This window comes from Echinops telfairi, unplaced genomic scaffold (assembly GCF_000313985.2).
Source record: "Echinops telfairi isolate 266 unplaced genomic scaffold, ASM31398v2 ScPeMD7_7439;HRSCAF=8477, whole genome shotgun sequence".
NCBI lineage: Eukaryota > Metazoa > Chordata > Mammalia > Afrosoricida > Tenrecidae > Echinops > Echinops telfairi.
In genome coordinates this window covers 3,116,491-3,122,751 of record NW_022111339.1, presented here as the reverse complement: position 1 = coordinate 3,122,751, position 6,261 = coordinate 3,116,491, and the positions used below count along the sequence as shown (strand labels likewise).

The 6,261-nt window shown below is 43.2% G+C and overlaps 1 protein-coding gene across 1 annotated transcript in view; it reads right to left on the bottom strand.

Annotated features, from left to right (window-relative positions):
* JARID2 (jumonji and AT-rich interaction domain containing 2) overlaps window positions 1-6,261 on the bottom strand; it is a 273,050-nt gene that overhangs the window by 193,319 nt on the left and 73,470 nt on the right. The gene's annotated exons all lie outside the window — the stretch shown is intronic.

The following is a 6,261-nucleotide window of genomic DNA, read 5'->3' as shown; positions in this document are numbered from 1 at the left end:
AAAAAAAAAAAAAAAGAGTTGCCATACCTCACAGTTATCTGGATATATGGGAGATGATTCAAAACAAATGGACAGATGAAACCTTGTACACGAATGCCAGCAGCAGCCTTATTCATTATTAACCCATCAAATTAAGAGTATGGTGAATCTACACGAAGCCAAATCCATGGCTACAGAGTCTATCTGACTCATATCAACCCTACAAGGCACAGAACTGCTTTAGGGTTCTGAGGCTATAAATCTTTATGTGAGCAGAGAGCCCAATCATTCTCCGGCAGAGCGGCTGAGGGTTCTGAATCGCCAAATCTTGGAATTAGCAGCCCAACCCTTGACTCATCGATGCTCCCCTTGGCTCAACTGTGCCCTGCGCTCAACTGCACACAACTGACTATCCACTTGGCAATATACAAAGGAATGAAGTATTAGATGCAAGCTACAACATGAATGACAAGAACAATGTGCAGAGTCAGAGATGCCTGCCGAGAAAGTCCACTTGTCCTACAATGATTCAATTCCTATGAAATGTTCATGACAAGGAAAGCCAGGGAAAAAAGGGAAGATTTGTAGTGGTCAGGCTTATCAGGAGGAGACAGTGGCACGGGTTTCTTGGGGGGGGGGGAGTTTTGATGAAAATGTTCTGAAACGATGTCACGAAAACACTGAAACACCTTGAAGTGACTTTAAAACAGTGAATTAATATGGTAAGTAATTAAGTCCCTTTTCCCTCCAAGGTGGGAAATACTGAAGAGAAAAGGAAGCAACCTCCCAATTTCTCTCCACCTCCCCCAGCAAAACCACACAAGGAATGATGTCCCTTTGCAGCTCGGCAAGGTCTGAAGACCAGAGTGAAACCCTCAAGTCTTGCTGCAACTTAAGGAAGTTGGCAAGAGACCAAGGAGGTCAACTGGACGTACATAGCAACCTCCCACCGCGCTCCCAGCCAAACGCCTTTTCTAAAGGCCTGGTCTCTTCTACTGGAACTGTAATCCTGGCTTTTGTCGTTGTACAAATATTCCTTTAGAAGCATAGACAACTTATGGGTAATTTAGAGGGGAGGCATTAAACATCGCTCCTTCCACATAATAAAGGTGTTTTTAATGCAGTGCTATTTTAAAAGGCCTGCCAGTTTGATGAAATGAAAATAAAATAAAGGTTTGACTGTAACTTGTGAGTCTTTTATGTTAACAGTCTATTACATAGCATACTCTAACCCACTAATAGATGGGGTGGGGGTGGAGCATGTTTGAGCTCAAATTACTATTCAAATGTACATTAAAATTATGTTCATGGGGTAAACTGCAAATTTCTATTTATCTAGAGTAACCATTTGACCCTTCGTGTAAGATCATCTCTGCTGACATTTTTTTCTGGCCATTTGATTGTGCTATATGCCCCAGAACAACTGGTTTTCCTTTGGCCGGTACACCTTTTATTTTATTTCTCAAAGTTTCTCATATACATGTATCTGTTTATAAGGGATTAGGAGTAAAGTGGTGAATAACAGGTATTTGGCACAGACCCAGGTATCAAATAGGACAATGCAATCACTAGTAAAGACAATGTGTTTGAACTGCCACTGTTTTTTTGTTTTTTTTTTTGAACTGCCACTGTTTTAGCATATATGTTTTGTTTTCTTAAAAGAGGGGCTTCAGGGAGAATTTGTGTCCCAGAACTACCTTCATTCGCAGGACAAGGACTATCGGAAGCTTTCCCTCCACTTTCATCATAAGGCACAATTAATTATACTACGTAGCAAAACCTCAACACTCAAGTCTTTTTCAAACACACTGACCAGTTGGCCCTTGTGGGCAGGAAAATGGAGAACTGAGGGGAGTTTTTTGTTTGTTTTTCATAAACAAAACTTTAAGAAAAAGAGAGGATGCTGTCACTTCCCATGTCTCCAACAAAACTTCTCTACAATGCTTGCATATTTTGGTCAATTTACCAAAAATGTCTTCTAATAGTTTAACTTAACACTCCACTGTAACATACGAAGACAGGTACAAATTTTGAAATATCCATCGTCCCTTGAATAAAGGCCATATACTAAGCTTGTCATTAACTTAAGCCATTTATAATCATATTTCTTCTGTAACAAAAAACACATAAATTATTAACTTATTGGAGATTCAAATGAAAAGGGGACAGTTGCGGGTGAGGAGGAAGAGAACGCGCCCCCATCCTGCCCCGCACCCCCACACACTGACACCACATTTCCTCCGGTAATTTGAAGTCGTGGCCACTGCATTTTATCAAGCGCCGGCCACACAAGTGGATCAACTTAACCATTCCGGTGCTGGCTCAGGATGTGGACGCGGTGGTATTAATGAGTGTGCAAGCTTATAGTGTAACCTCACCAGATCAAATAACCTCCTGGCCACACAAGTAGAAAATAATTAAAACAAGCACGATTCCAATTTAGCTTTGTAACCAGATGGTGAATGAAAAAAGCAGACAAAGGCTCAATTTGTGAATAACCTGGGGAACAGCCCCTACAGCTTCTTTTAAAATTACAGCTTCACTTGTGAAACCAACAGGGAAAGAGGACACACAAAGACCCCCACCAGAATTCACTCCTCCCAAGTGCACAGGCAGACCACTGCAACCAAGCAACATCACAGCTCATCTCCCTTCAATAAAGCCGAGATTTAATTTCTATGTAGACCCTGTGAAAAATATGTCAGGGCAAACGGGTGCTGGCACACCTATCTCCATGCTAAGCGCTGGAAAAATATACACTGGGGAGGGCTTCAAGACTACCTTAAGAACACAAAGCTGTAATACTCCACTTCCAAAAGTCGAGGCACAGAAAACAAGCCGGTATTTCTTTTTCTTCACCAAAGACAAAAAGTACACTTCACAGATTTAAGGGATCCTCACATTTGTAGATCAATCTGGAAATGGAGTAACAAAAGATGCATAGACTAGACAGGGTGGCATGCAGTTTAAACCACGTTTCAAGGAAGAGGTCCTGATCCTGATGGACTCTCTTTTCACCATCCAATGTGGATGGCTACGGCAAGGGAGATGAGGCCATCATATAGTCCAGAGGCAAAACTATAAGCCAGTTAATCAGAGCACAGCCCCCACAATCATACTCAAATCTCCGTATTAGAGCCCTGCAGACTGTTCATACTCTCTCTACAAACCCAAGCCTGTGCACCTTTGGGGCAGTAACTTCCCTGCCAGCCCCACCTCGGCCCTCCACAGAATCACACCAATCCACTAAACTATAGTTAAGAAGCCAGGCTAGAGGCCCCTGGGGCCATCAGATGATGACTAAGGAGGGAATTGGAGGGCTCACGGGCTACCAAAATAATGCAAACAAAAACATTCACAGGACATTTGTTTCTGCCTGGTCAAATTCAAGAACCACACACAGATTGTTTGTCTGGGCTCCTAAAGTTGGTCTCTGGCCTATTTTCCTTAATCCAAGGACTTAACAATGGTTGCTCTCACGTGGTTCCAAGGGAGAGAAGTCTACCCAGAAGCCCATGACCAGGGTCTTGCCTTTGGAGACCTAGTGGTGTGGCAGTGTGGCAACAAAACCAACATCCATTTTTAAACAGAGAACAGTAGCAGAGGGGTGTCTTGACCATTGGGAACTCAAGTATGTGAGAGCATGTTGTGGGAGGCTACCGCCAGGCTCCAGCTCATTCCAGCTCTAGAACTGCGGATCTCAGGCCTACTGGCACACACAAGCACTCCTACAGGTAGGCACTAAACTTTAAAACTGAGTGTTTTTTAAAATATGCATTAATTCATTTAGTCTATAATAAAGCTATCACACATTAATAACATATTTTATGAACGTGATGTTTTAAAAGTGGTGCTGTTCTGCTATTTTGCACACCTCTGGCTTGACAGAAATCCTCTGGATTCTAAAAATAGAGTCAAACACTGGACATTAATTACTAAAGTGGTAGCACAGACCCAAGTCAAATAATTTTTAAAATACATTTTAAAACACAATGCCCTCAAACACATTTGAGTAGATTCTAAAGCGTTTCTAAAATGGTGGGGGAAGGGACATGAGCACACACAGAAGAAATTGAACAGATAGGAAGAAACTTGTCTCTTGGAGGAAGAAAATCAAAACCTACTACCATCAAGTTGATTGACCCACAGCCAGCCTGCAGGGCAGCAAAACTGCCTCTTTGGGTTTCCAAGGCTGTCAGTCTTTCCTGGAATGGAAAGCCTCATCTTCCTCCCTCAGACCAGCTGGTGGAACTGAACCACTGACCTTGCAATTAGCAACCCAACATGTAGCCCACAAGCCAACAGGGTTCCTTATGAAGGAAATGCAGAGTTCAACACAGGAACAAGATCAGAAGCTCCAAGGCCAGACCTAGAGAGAGGCAGCCCATAAACCCATGCCATGGTAACTCTTTCTCCAACCAGCTATGCTATCGCTGTTTTTCCGACTTACTAAAAAAACAGACATCTTCGTGTAAGGACAGAAAATGGTAAGTCTGACAGTCAGCAGTGACCTGCACACCACAGATATAAAATGAACCGCCACCCCTACACCCCTCCCCCCCCCCAAGATTAGAGTTTCTACGCCACATACTTTCCTTACAACCTTTCTAGTTTGTTTTTTGTTTTCTTGGGGGGGGGGGTTTGCTTTATTTTTTATTTTTAATCATTTTATTGGGTCCTTACAAACTTTGACTCGTGAACTTTGAGATGGAAGCAGGGCCACCCTTTCCCTCAAATGGTTGTCTGCCATGGGCCCTTGCCTTCTTCAGTTACAAACTTCAGGGATATAACCATAAATCTGCGTGAAGCTATGTATTAAATAAGCAAGTTAAAAGGGTGCTCATATTATCATCATTGTCAACGGGCAACGAATACAGATTATACACACATACAAATACAGACAGCCTGAGAGAAAAAGAGAGGCAAAGGATTGATGGGAGAGGCAGGGTGAAGCCGAACCCTCAGACCTGTCTTGCAAAGGCCCCTTTAGGATAACGAGCCTGCACCACACACTTGTTAACAGATGGCAGCATCCCATTCCTTCAACAGAGAGTACTTACACAACTCAGCTATGCTTAGTTGATTCAGAAAGCCACCCAGGAGAAAGGCATTTGGAATACCAGGCTATGCCCACCTGCCTAGCAGGCAAAAGATCACCACCCACACAGTTTAAAGAGGCTCTTTGCCACAACTCCAAGGAGAAAGGAAAACAACAAAATTAATGTGTTACAAAGCATGCAGCCACAGTCTAATATAAGTGCAGGAAAGCAGTGCAGTCCTACACGTCGGCATTTCGTTTAATTGCATTCTGTGCCACTGGGACCAAATCACACACGGTCAAATCTCCAACAAACCTGATCATTCACAACTAACTGGAATTGTCTTCCCCTCTGGCTTAAGAACATGCTGTGATGTTCATAAAGTGGTTGTGTCTGATGTTCTGGAATTTGGGGTGTCTTTAAGTTGTATTTTCTTTTCCTCTTCTCTATCACAAAATCTCCTTTGCTACTGCCCCTGGGTTTACAGGTGCTTTATCCTAACTGAAGAGCTGCTAGCTCCTTAATGTGCTCCTTTTCAGCTCTATGACTAAGTGGGGTAAGATGTGGTTCAGCCTAACTTAATGCAGATGGTGTTCCCTAACCACTAACTGAGGATATAGATTTAATGGGACCCCTGAATCCATATTGATGGAACACTGAAAATGTAGTCGGCTTTGTCAAATAAGTAAAACTCACTCAATCAGCACAAGATATGTGCTAAGTTATTTATTATCTCATTTATAAAAAGAGGTAAACGGGTCAGAGAGGCTTAAAAGGAAAATGTTTAATACACATGTAAGGAAAATGCCCGAGCAAGAACAAGCTCACCACCATATGGAGCCTATTCCAAGTAATAGGTGGTAGCAGTTTGAATACACCAACCGCTCTGAAGGGTAAAGATGAGGCTTCCTAATCCCTCATAAAAATTAGGGTCCCTATGAAGGAAAATGCTAGGGAACCAGTAGAGTTCTGGAGGGCTGGCCCCAGTCCCAAATACAAAGTGGATGCCTGTCCCTCCCCCCAGAAGAATTTATTTCAAAGGACGGCACTAAATACGGGAGAAGGACATATCTGATCTGAGCACACTGGAGCAGATGAAGGGGGGTGGGGGGGTGGGGGGGACATGACCTGGATGGAGCACATCCTGGCCTACCAAGCCTTGAGGACAATGACCCCAATTAAAGCAGCCAGTCCACAGAGAGGACCACATGGCCAGCCCCACTATGAGACATGATGCCCCTCA